The sequence below is a fragment of the Crocuta crocuta genome, unplaced genomic scaffold (genome assembly GCF_008692635.1).
Source record: "Crocuta crocuta isolate KB4526 unplaced genomic scaffold, BGI_CrCroc_1.0 scaffold177, whole genome shotgun sequence".
Lineage (NCBI taxonomy): Eukaryota > Metazoa > Chordata > Mammalia > Carnivora > Hyaenidae > Crocuta > Crocuta crocuta.
The window spans coordinates 2,398,558-2,411,384 of NW_027531880.1; the positions used below are offsets into that span (position 1 = coordinate 2,398,558).

Below are 12,827 nucleotides of genomic sequence, written 5' to 3' on the forward strand. Positions count from 1 at the left end.
GAGGTATGTCGTAGGTAATGACCAGCCCATTATTCTGAATGATAATGCCAAGCTTGCACTGAACACTTTGCCTAATTAGACTTCACACAAGGGGAAAAATGCTTTAATATTTAACAAGTATAATGGTGTAATCAATGTACACAAATCAGACCTGATAAGGAATATTGCTTATTAAAGAGAGAGACAGATGGCTCCAGGAAAGGTACAATCATTAAATGTAAAATCTCACAGGCTCCAACTGTGAACACCAGCCACATACTTTCAAATTACCACTCCAGCCCCAAACGCTATGCATTATTTAGTTCCGTCCTCTTGCTTATAGATACACCCACGCCATAGATTTAATAAAAAAAAAAAACTTGGTTCAAAAACTCCTCTCTGCTGTTTCTCAAAGCCATCTTTTCTTAACCACTTTTGCTGCTGTCAAAAATCCCACTGAGTCAAGATGTCCAACATCTCTGTTAAAATCTTTTCAGTGAGATAATTAGTCCTCCTTTTTATTACCTCCAAGAACACTTAATGTGTTGGAAGCCTTCCTGACTCTATTAAATCCACCTAGCCTGCCACGAGATTATGAACACATAATTTGTTTATAGGGAGCTTTTAAGAAAACACGAAGTAAGCAAACAGTACGCAAGCATATAGTTAAAAAACAGGCACCCTTACGAACTGCAAATTATAGTAAGAGATTTCTGAGGGTGGGTTATCTGTTTGGTGTCTCTAAGATCAGCTTTGCATGCAGAAACCAAGCTCCTGGAAGGTAACATGCCCATTCATGAACCCAGGTGTTTGCTAAGACTTTTAAATTGCTGCATTGGTTAATTCCCTGAGTACTTATAGAGAACCTATTGTGCCTTCACACTGTGCTACACACTCCTTGGAATGTATGGAAAACTGTGTAAACTACGGTCCTGATGCTCCAGGAGTCTACAGACTTGTCCAAGGAGGGCATAAAAGCAGCTACAGGGCCCACCACCGTGTGAGGTCTGGTACCTCGGGAGGTACTACGACAGCCTTGGGAGAAGGACCTTTCACGGCAAACAGATCTGTGTTCAAGTGCTGGTTCTGCCTGTCATAGTCGTCTGACCCAGCCAACGTATTTCCTCTATAGAAATCCCAGTCCTTCAAATGTTTTTGTGTGGGTTTTTAAAAAATTCCACAAATAAAAGGCCTCAAATGGTGTTTAGCACGTAGGTTTCTTCCAAAGCTTCTGCCATTTCTGAATTACCCAGATAAAATGGATCTCATTTTAATTGAAAAACCAATTATTCAATCCCGGACTCAGCTGCAGTGATACCCATATCCACATCTTCTCTCTCCTTGGCACAAACAATCCCATTTTTTTTTTAATTTTTTTTAATGTTTTATTTATTTCTAGGAGAGAGAGAGAGAGAGAGAGACAGCGTGAGCAGGGGAGGGTCAGAGAGAGAGAGTCACAGACTCTGAAACAGGCTCCAGGCTCTGAGCTGGCAGTCAGCACACAGCCGGACGCGGGGCTCGAACCCACAAACCGCGAGATCATGACCTGAGCGAAAGTCGGACGCTTAACCGACTAAGCCACCCGGGCGCCCCCAAACAATCCCATTTTTTATTTGTGTCCCCAAACTCCTCCAGAACTATTCTGAGTGTTTCCAGAAAGGTCATGGATTTGAAGTGCAGAGAACAAAAGATTTCAAATTTTAATCTAGCTAGATGTGTATAGATGAAGCTGAGAGCATTTAGAGTCAGTTTGGTTCATGAAGCTTATTGATATTATTTCCATTTGTGATGTTGTAGAGTCAACAGGAAATAAATTCGTGTGGCCTCGCAGTGGGCACTAAGAGCTTACTATCCCCAGGGAAGTTGTTCCACATGTCATTAAGCCATAGCTTGAGGATAGATTCCCTTCTTTGTATTACACTGTACTGTGAGCTCTGTGAGGTCAGAAACCCATCTTTTCATCTCTGTATCTCCAGCCCTGAGCACATTGCCAAGCACACAGTAGGAGTTCCACAACCAGATTCTAAACTTGAGAATGGGCAGGTGGGATCATTGTAGGAGCACCTAAAATTACCCTCCAGCTGGCCATGGTACCTAATGATGAATGCATGATGGAAACAAGGCACCTGAGTTCCATTCCTAACAACATCATTCAACAAAGTAGCTGGGTTTCCTGGATAAGTCACTTCACCTCTCTGGGCTTCTTTCTGTTCCTTGGAGATAGTCTAAATGATCTCTAACATGCTATTATTTTTGCAAAAATATTGATGTTACACCAAATGATCTCAGAGATGACATTATTTCTGATGTATTTTTGTTAACCAATGGCTCCCCTATTACGTCTAACTCCAGCAAGTCATGAACAAGACTATGAAATGAAGTCTACAAATCCTCCAGGGCCCACATGTCCCTTTCAAATATATAGTGTTGCCATTTCAAAGATTTTTAGTTCATCTAGACAAAATAAATTAACATGGCCAGCTTTATGAAAAGCTACTCCATTTATTCTTTGACTCTCATTCCTAAATGATTAAGAGCAGCAGTAATACCTGTCCATTTCACACTGGCATGACATTGGCCCCAAGAATAAGCAAACAGTCACTTATGGAGACCAGGGAAAGGAATCTAAAGCAGCAGGTTCCTCCCATGCATCTTCACCCTAAGCTGGACCATCTCCACAAGCTGAACAAACACCCCCTCATGCTTTCAGGCAATGAGAAGTTTATGTAAAGAACCCAAACCCACCACACCTGCCCCCATTCCAGTGAAAAGTATAAACACTCACTAGCCATCAATGATATTCATCATCCTCAAAGGATGGAAAAGAAAGCACAGTCCAGGTAGTCAGTGAGCAAATAATTTCCACAGTTGGTTCCTGAAGCCACTGTGTTGAGTGAGAGAGAACTTAAAAAGCTTATAATTCCTGCAACTACTCCCACCTCATTTCTCCCAGAACATGAGCATGAAGATACCTGCCCTGCATAAAGGGTCTAAAGAAATATTCTCACGGCCTCCGTTATCCACACTAACGATGACCCAGATATTGGTCCAGACTCATTCTCAGAGGCAGACAAAAATGTAATTCCAGTAATACTGGATCAATGTTCTTGTATTCCCAAGTATAGCATGGAAAACATCCTCAGGATTTTTAATTAGTTAAGTGAACAATATATACTCTCTACAAAAAAATAAATAAAAAACATTTCTGAGACAACTCAAGACCCAAAATGTTGAACCAGCTTACTTGATCCAACAAAATTACTAGTTTTATGCTCAGATTTTGGCTTCAACCACCATTTGGATTGATGAATCCATTCACAGTCCATAAATTTCATTGCTTTGCATTCAAATGGCCCCTGGGCCTCAATGAGTAAATTCCTACTTTAGGGATTAAGAATGCGTTCATAGCCACAGAGTGAGTCAGCTCTGGAACGCTTCCTCCACTAATCTAGTCTCCTTCTGGAGCAACTTGTCGACACCTCCATCTGGAAGAGAGATACATACATATACACATTCCTCAAACTGAGCTCACTCGGTTATTCAGGCCCAGAAATCTATGGGCCATGAGTTTAGTGAAGAAAAAAAAAAAAAAAAAAAGAACCTCCCACCAAAGAACATGCTTTCGATTAAAGCCAGAGCGTGCAGGTCTCAGGTACATCCAAAAAAACAACCCCACTCCCAAAACACAAGTCTCCTCTCCTGGTTCCTCATTATGTAGCCGCGGATAATACTTAAGTAAATCTTATGTCTATGCAAATAAGATATCCAAAGGTATCCTGGGTATTTTGAGTCACATCTGTGGCGGCCCAAGGAGAAGTACTTATTTCCTATCCATTTGTATACAGAATAGATGGGAAATAAGAAAAGGACAGCTATTTGGGGCGCCTGGGTGGCTTAGTCGGTTAAGCGTCCGACTTTCGCTTAGGTCATGGTCTCGCGGTTCGTGGGTTCGAGCCCCGCGTCGGACTCTGTGCTGACTGCCAGCTCAGAGCCTGGAGCCTGTTTCAGTCTGTGACTCCCTCTCTCTGACCCTCCCCTGCTCACGCTGTCTCTCTCTCTCTCCTAGAAATAAATAAAACATTAAAAAAAAAAAAAAAAAAGAAAAGGACAGCTATTCTCCTTTGGACAGCTAATTAAAGTAGCCAAGGGACAATGAGAAAGAACAAAATCATGCCATTTACAGCACTGTGGATAGAACTGGAAGGTATTACGCTAAGTGAAATAAGTCAGAGAAAGGCAGGTATCATATGTTTTCACTCGTATGTGGAACTTGAGAAACTTCACAGAAGACCATGAGGGAAGGGAAGGGGAGAAAAGAGTTACAAATAGAGAGGGAGGGAAGCAAACCACAAGAGACTCTTAAATACAGAGAACAAACTGAGGGTTGATGGAGGATTTGGGGGAGAGGGGAAAATGGGTGATGGGCATGGAGGAGGGCACTTGTTGGGATGAGCACTGGGTGTTGTATGGAAGCGACGAACCACGGGAATCTACCCCCAAAACCAAGAGCACACTGTACACACTGTATGTTAGCCAACTTGCCAATAAATTATATTTTAAAAAATAAATCATGAACACAATAAGTAAATTAAAATAAAGATAAAAAAATAAAGTAGCCAAGGGACAGGAGAAATCCATTACTTAACATTAAGTCTCAATCACCATCTTTCTCCCCTCAAACACTTTAAGTTACATAAGGATATCAAAGGTGGTTTTCTGGGATTAGTGACCACACCCAAGCGGCTTATCACAGGGACATACGCTAAGTAGGTGTTCAAGGCATATAGGATTATAATCATCTAGAATTTAAGACATTAAAAGTTTCCAAGAGTAGAAACAGAAAATTCTGGGTCCAGGGCAAATATAGAATGCTCCCCCTAGTCTTCCAAATGCTCCTTGATCCTTGCTTTCTCCTCCATGCTTCCTTTCCCGTGTGTTTGTGTAGTAATAATGGTTTTACCATGTGCTAAGCAGTTTACATACATGATCTAAATCAATCCAAAAAGCACACCATTCAATAAGATAAGACCTATTACCCTCATTTTACAGATGAGAAAAGTGGGATCTAAGGAGTTAAGTAAGTTGCCCAAGATCACATAGTTAAGAAAGAGCGGAGCCATAAGGCTGGGTGAATGGACTCCAATGGCCAAACCCACTCACCAAGGTGCTGCTTCCTCGTGCAATTCACTGTTTCCTGTATTTTCTCTCTTATTTGAGTGCTCAGTGTACACATTCATCCCCCTAATCTTCCCAAGAACCATATGAACTAACTTGGATTTCATTTCAAGGACTATTCTTCTTCCCACTAAGCTATCCTTCTCTCGTTTTTAAAAAAATTTTCTTTACATTTATTTCTTTTTGAGAGACAGAAAGAAACAAAGCACAAGCAGGGGAGGGGCAGAGAGCGAATGAGACACAGAATCCGAAGCAGCTCCAATCTCTGAGCTGTCAGCAAAGAGCCCAACGCAGGGCTCGAACTCACGACCCGTGAGATCATGACCTGAGCCCAAGTCGGACGCTTAACCGAACGAGCCACCCAGGCGCCCCGCTTGTTGTTTTCTTTTTAGTTTGCTTGGTCATTTCATTTCAAGACATCTATTAATTCTATAAAACGGGCTTTTGAAAGTTATAGTAACTTGCCTTTAACAAACTGTTCCCCAATTCAATACTGTTTTTAAATGTTTTGCATGTTTAAAAAGCCCTGAATCAAGCTTCTCTTGCACCTGGGCAGGTTCTGTTTGCTTATTCACAGAAGGGCTGGTTTATGCCCCTGTGCCAAAGCATAATAAATAATGAGTCGAGGCCTCCTGCTCCCTGGCTGAGGCAGACGTTCCGAACTGTAATGATTTTGTAAAACCCGCATTCCCTCCCTACCTCACACACCATCTACCCTGGACACCAAACAAGGTGGCTCATTACCATAAAACCACTAGGAACATCTCTCTAAAAACGTTTCTTGATCTTACAACACAGCCCACTCTACAGAAATGCCAACAGGACTCTATCCGGGGCCCCATGGACCTGGCTCCCTGCCTTCCTGTGAAACAGATCTGGGTGTATGTAACCAGATCGGTGACTGGGAACCAAAAAACAGCTTATTTTCCTGTGGTTCCAGCTACCTCTTGAAGACATAGAGGAGAACTGGCAACAACTAATAATTTTGACTTAGCTCCTTGCTAAAAGAGGATGCACAGCTTTTGGAAAAACCCCACAGTAGGCGGCCAAGGAGCTGGAGGCATCTAACAGGCAACGCACCACCTTGGGGATGCACAAGGGCTGCAGACCTTTCCCAGCTCTCCAGCAGGGCCCACCCCGCCTAGAGCCGTGTGACTCAACCTTGTGCCCCTCAAGAACAGCTGCTCATGTTCTTGCGTTGCTCTCCACCTCGATCCCAGACCCTTTCTACACAGCCCACCTCCAATTTCATTTCTGGCTTGTTGCAATTTCCATGAGACCTGAGTTCTCAGCTACTCCTCAAAATAGCCTCACGCTCACCCCTTGGGCCCCAACTGTATTCTAAACCATAGGCACTTATCCTGGGCTCCAAGCTGCCTTTGCCTCCTGGAATCCATCCCCTCTGTCCAGCCTGGGTGGCAACCGAGGGTGACAGGAACCCTACACTGGCACCAGCTCACGGGTCACCCACACCAGGTCTGTCCCAGGCCCCAAGAGGGAGAACCAGAAAGTAACATTTTAGAAGAATTCAGCACAGCCTACCTTGAATTTAGATATTTTCATCTCTCCCACACCCCCTCTAAGGCGGGAGGCAGAGAGAGAGAAGGGAGAGGGTGAAAAGAGACAGATAGGAAGGAGGAGGGGAAGATCGCAGCCATCCGGAGCGCCTACGTGCTCTGGCCGCTTGGCTCTTCCCCTTTACAGCTCCTTTTATTCTTGCAACAGCCTATTAGGTATTATTATCCTCACTAGGCACACAAACAAGCTAAGCCTCAGAGATGTTCAAGGATGGGACCAGGAGCCCCAGTCAGTCAGTGGTGGAACTGGGATTCAAACCCCGGGATTGCCCAGCTCCCAAGGCTCGAATGCTTTCCTCTCTACTGCGATCTTCCCCCACTTGCCATTGCTGTAGTGTCCAGCAGAGTGCCTTCAGCTAAGGGGGGAATAATAAATATGCGTTGGATGAATGCATGAAGGGTTGATTCCAACCTTCACACCTTAATATTCTGCAACCCACACACTTGATTTTATTCATGTATTCTGCTTACAAGAGGCCGGCAAAGTGCCTTGATAAGAAGTTAAATGTTGTACAGAAATAAGTTGTACCACATTGTATTGTGTTTTGAGCTCCTGGAAAAAGGTACACATAAAAACCTATAAATAAAAAGTGCTGAAGTAGACTTCCTGATGAAAATTCATTCGTCATCTTGCTCCGTCATGTCCAGAAGTGGACAGAAGCACAATAATCTAAGGAAAATAAAAGTTTTCATATTTTGTTAACCCTCAGAACACTAAGGTTTTTTTCTGGACTGCCAATTCACGGAGTACTCATGCCAGAAAAGATGGCACAGAGGTTTTCTGAGTTTTTATTTAAATTCCAGTTAGTTAACAGTGCAATATTAGTTTCTAATATTAGTGTAATATTAGTTTCTAATGTACAATACAGTGATTCAACACTTCCTTACATCACCCAGTGCCCGTCACAGTGCACTACTTCATCTCCATTGCCTATTTCACCCATCTCCACCCACCCACCTCCCCTCTGCTAACCATCAGTTGGTTTTCTAGAATTAATAGTCTGTTACTTGGTTTGCCTCTCTTTTTTTCCCCTTTGCTCATTGTTTCTTAAATGCTACATATGAGTAAAATCAGCTGGTATTTGCCTTTCTCTGACTGACTTATTTCACTTAGCATTATACTCTCTAGCTCCATCCACGTCATTGCAAGTGGCAAGATTTCATTCTTTTTATGGTTGAATAATATTCCACCATATACATCTTCATTATCTATCCATCAGTGTTGGGGTGTTTCCATACTTGAACTATTGTAGACAATGCTGCTAGAAACATCGGGGTGCATGGGTCCCTTTGAATCAGTATTTTTGGTATCCTCTGGGTAAATAACTAGTAGGATGATTGCTGGATTGTAGGGTACTTCTATTTTCAACTTTTTGAGCAGTCTCCCTACTGTCCTCCAGAGTGGCTGACCCAGTCTGCATTCCCACCAACAGTACAAGAGGGTTTCCCTTTCTCCACATCCTCAAAGATGGCACAGATGTTATGAGCTCAAGTCCTAGAGCCAGACATGGTAGACGTGAACTCACGGCGCAGGCAGAGAACTTACAAACTGACCTAAAACCTTTGTTTCCTCACCTGAAAGACACAAACACTAATAGTGCCTGCTTCCTATGGTGGTTGTGCTGATTAAATGAGAGGCTCATGACCCACATGTGGCAGAGCAGCCGCTGTGTGGGTCAGTGGCCCTAAGTGGTAGCCATTTTATCCCCTGAGGAGAACTCAGATGGAAGTGCAACAAGAAACCCGACGGGAGTCACTGAACTTTGCAAATGTTAGAAGCACTAAATTCACCCCACTCGTCTCTCCCAGATTACTGCGGAACTAGAATGATCTACCCTGAACGGAATACCATCAGTAATGATACTAAAATAATAACAATAACCACCAACAGTGGCATGTACTATGTGCCAGGCACTGTTCTAACCACTTCTCCAGACAAGAGCGTCACACACAGTTGTGTACACCGGACCACACGAGAGAGCCCAGCCACGGCTGAGTGGGGCTAAAGTCCAATCCACTGTCTGGCATGGGGTCATCCACCACGAAGGGGCACCTCGTGGGCTAGCAGCAGCTGTGTTTACATGTATTAACTGATACACTAAATTTAGCAAGTTTCTAAAAAATGGGAGACAGAAGTAGAAAGTCACTTTTGGGAGTACCCAGGACCTAAAGCTGAAGACCATCATTTCAGTAACCGCATCAACAGAGTAAATGAGTAAACCTCAAAATCACCCGTGAACAACACTTCTTATTAAGCTGCACGGCCATGGACAGTGTGGGAACATGAAAAGAAGGTAGACCCTCGTGTTGGGCATAAACAGAGAATTCCTACCCACCTCCTCCCTGCTTCCTATTTCCCTCTTCCTCTATCAATTCAAATGTCGCTGTGTCTGATAATGAAAGTACCATATCTGACCCCAGGATACCCAAATGTTAGGTTCTGCACTGTCTAAAAACAACAAAAATGGTCTGTGTGGCAAAGTAATGCTTCACTAAGTAATGGGTTCCAAAGATGCCACTGAAGACTCTAGCAAACAGTTGCCATTTCCGTCCCTCCAGGAGGCACCTCCCCAGCGCAGGTTCCTAAAAATGACTCCCAGGTATAAAGACGTTCATTTCCTAGCACTTCAAGCATCGGTTATCTTGGTCCGCCCAGGGACTCTCACCCAAACGAAAACACCTCATCCTGGATCCGGCTCTACACCTATCATTGTGGTTTAGACCCAGCTTCAGCTTGGGGAAGAGAGACGGGGGATGCCACCCCTTCACCAGCTGCATGTGTGAGAGTGAAAACAATACTCCTGCGGTCCCGGAGAAGCATTCGTTTAGGCAGATGAGATCTGTGTAACTTTTTGATACGCTCGGAATCCTGAAAATAATCCAAACGTGCTTCACTTAATCAAAGAAAAGTGATAATAAAAATTATCTATGACCTTTACACAAAAGTTATTCCCCTTCTATGGTTCCCTAAAGGGTCCAGATCTAGCCCTTGGTAGAAAAACAGTGAAAATCAGATTGCCTTGTTTTAAAATCCCACCATGTAGGGGCGCCTGGGTGGCTTAGTCGGTTAAGCGTCCGACTTTCACTTAGGTCATGATCTCGCGGTTCATGGGTTTGAGCNTCCACTCACGCTCGCTCCATCTCTTTCTCTTTCTCTCTCTCTCAGAAGTGAATAAACATTTGAAAAAATAATAAAAATTTAAAAAAATAAAGAATTGGATGTCTGATAATTTTTTTTTAATATTTTTATTTTATTTCTAGGAGAGAGAGAGANCTGAGCCAGCGGTCAGCACAGAGCCCGACGCGGGGCTCGAACCCACAAACTGCAAGATCATGACCTAAGCGAAAGTCGGACGCTCAACCGACTAAGCCACCCAGGAGCCCCAAATGTCTGATAATTTTTTGAACTCAGAGGCTTTCTGCTAAGAGAAGAAACCCCTTGGTAAGAGTTTGGGCCTACAACACAATGCTCAGAACTCTATGTGTTAATTTTGCTTTGCAGACTTATGGTGTTTAGTTTGCCACTATAATTAAATTTCACAGAAAACCTGGAATATAATATTCTCTTATTCATGTGCAAACAATATGGCAATATGTTCAGTAATAATGTTTGCTTACATACATTGTCAGTATTTTTTCTACCAAATAGCAAATCACATCTGACAAAACACACCAACACACCTTTGAGTTAGTTGTTCAACAGTCTCAATGACTACCTTCATTCAAATTAGAATTTTGAAATAAGAGGTCTTTTCAAAACCTCAGAGAAGAAAAATGCCTTTCAATAATGTATCTTGGAATGTAATGAAACATTTTTTTAAAGGTGGAATTTAATGTGGCCCTCTTTAAAAATAAAAGAGAGAAAGAGAGAGAGACTGGAAGTTCCTACTAGCAGGATAACATTCCTGGAGAAAGACCTGTATTATTGTTAGTGCTCCAAGTACCTATTTAGGAAATAAAGCAATTTTAAACACATTAAAAGATAAAAATAAGCTTCATCAAAGACATACCTAAAAAACTTGAAAATGCTATAACAAAATCATATATTTGATTTACTTAGGAAGCTTTCTAAAAAATCATAGGTTTGAATATAAGGATGTGCAAAGTAAAAAGCCCAATTCTCAAATCTCTTTTAAACCTTTAAAGTTATTCTAAAATAGTACTGAATCCATCATTTAAGATGGCTTTCATTTCTTTTCAGGCCTTTGGTAATGCTTTTCACACAGGGTTGCCCTTTTCTAATAAAGTATTCCATGTCAAAAACCAGGGAAGTTAAATTCCTTTGCTCCTAAAGGACAGAATAATGGCAATAAATGCCAGCCCAGGGTGATACCCTATGCAGAGGAGGCCCCTAGTGGTGAAGCTGCTGCTCAAACTTGGCTTTATCCATTTTCTAAGACTGCTTCATCATGAGGGCAAAATCAATAGGTAATAAAGTCTACCTGAGCTTTGCTTCTTTAATAACCTCTATTAGCCTTAAAATATAGTAGGGCTATCACTTAGAATCCCAAGGCCCTTTCATCAGGAATCTATATATATGTTAAAAACAAAGGATGTGACCTGAAGACTAACTTCGTTACATCAGTATTTCACATCAACAAATATTTATTAAGTCCTTACACCCTGCTAGGCACTGAGCTGGGCGCGAAGACGGTAAATAGGAGAGATGTGTGCCCTCACAGAGCTTTCTGTCATTTCTCTTCAGTGTAATCATGTTACATTAAGGACAGAGCTAGAACAATATGAAGACTGGGAAGCACAATGCACCATCTATGACCTTACGATGGGTTCTTACCAACAGGAAAAACCTGAAGTACTGCCCACCCCCACCCTCGAAGTGTTCTTCTCATTTTCAAACACCCATAGAGGGCAGCATCTGAGGTTGTTCAACGAAACGAGGTTGGATGAATGAATGGAAAATAAGATTGCACAGAAAGGTTTTTAAATGTAAAAATTAAAAAAAAAATGTTGAAACATACCAGAGTTGAGGAAAAGAAAGGAAGACAAAGGCAAGAGACAACATTTACAAAGTACTAATTGTGCTCCAGGCACAGGGATAAGGTCCTAAATGTTATTTCACTCTACCTAACACCTCCATAAGGTGAGGAATGTTGCTGGCGTTTTACAAAATAGGAAAGCATGGCTGGGAAAGGATAAGTGACTTGCCCAAGGTTATACAGTTAATCAATGGGAGAGGCTGTTTGCAGCCCAGGTACCTGGGATAGCAAAGCAAATAAATGTCCACTTCACTGTAAATTGGTGAATCCCAAAGTTTGAGATTTTGCTTTGAGCCCCATTAATACAGTTTGCAAGCAGACATATGATTTGGAACACAAAGATGGACAGAATTAAAGCATTTCAATAATATATAATTTAGAGAACGTATAGTATGGCAATTTGATGCAGAGGAATTATTAAATATTTATTGGGTACGGCCCATCTCTTGCTTTCCAGGAACTGACATTCTCTGGGAACACAACACAGGATCCCATATCGCCTTATGCGCTATTACACGTGTTCGAGTCGCTTTTTATGACTAAGGCTTTATTTTTTTTTTTCCTTTATGCTTCAATTTCCAACTTTGAAAGACTTTCCTCCTTCCCGTTAGCAACGTGACAGCACTTCACAGGGCTTATTAATACTCACTGTGCAAGTAACACTACAATAATTACGCCTTTCTGGTATGGACAACGTTAACAAAATCCAAGAAATCCGGTGGGATTACATTTAAAATTCTAGTAAAAAGATGTGAAAGAGGAGTTCATTATCTTTATTATCTAGACCTCTCTAACGACATTTAAGTAAAAAACTGGTCCGAGGCTTTGAAATCAGAGTAAGAGTGGAGTTTGTGAAATAGGCACTCCAGTGTTTATTAGCGTTTGCCAAGCCTCACCGTCTCAGCATGTACAGCGCTGTGAAAATCTCTTCCTCTCCCATCGCTCTTTCTTTGCTCATCGATGAAAAGATAACTTCAAAATCATTGACGGTGGCGCAGGTGCAGGAAGTGTCGCGGAAACAACAACTTTGCCTTCTCTTTGTACAGCTTTCCTCCATCCTCCCGGACCTTTAAAGCTCTCCCCCCCCCCCCCCCCCCCC

At 42.3% G+C, this 12,827-nt stretch overlaps 1 protein-coding gene across 1 annotated transcript in view; it reads right to left on the bottom strand.

Annotated features, from left to right (window-relative positions):
• Positions 1 to 12,827, bottom strand: part of CSGALNACT1 (chondroitin sulfate N-acetylgalactosaminyltransferase 1) — a 349,679-nt gene that overhangs the window by 335,979 nt on the left and 873 nt on the right. The gene's annotated exons all lie outside the window — the stretch shown is intronic.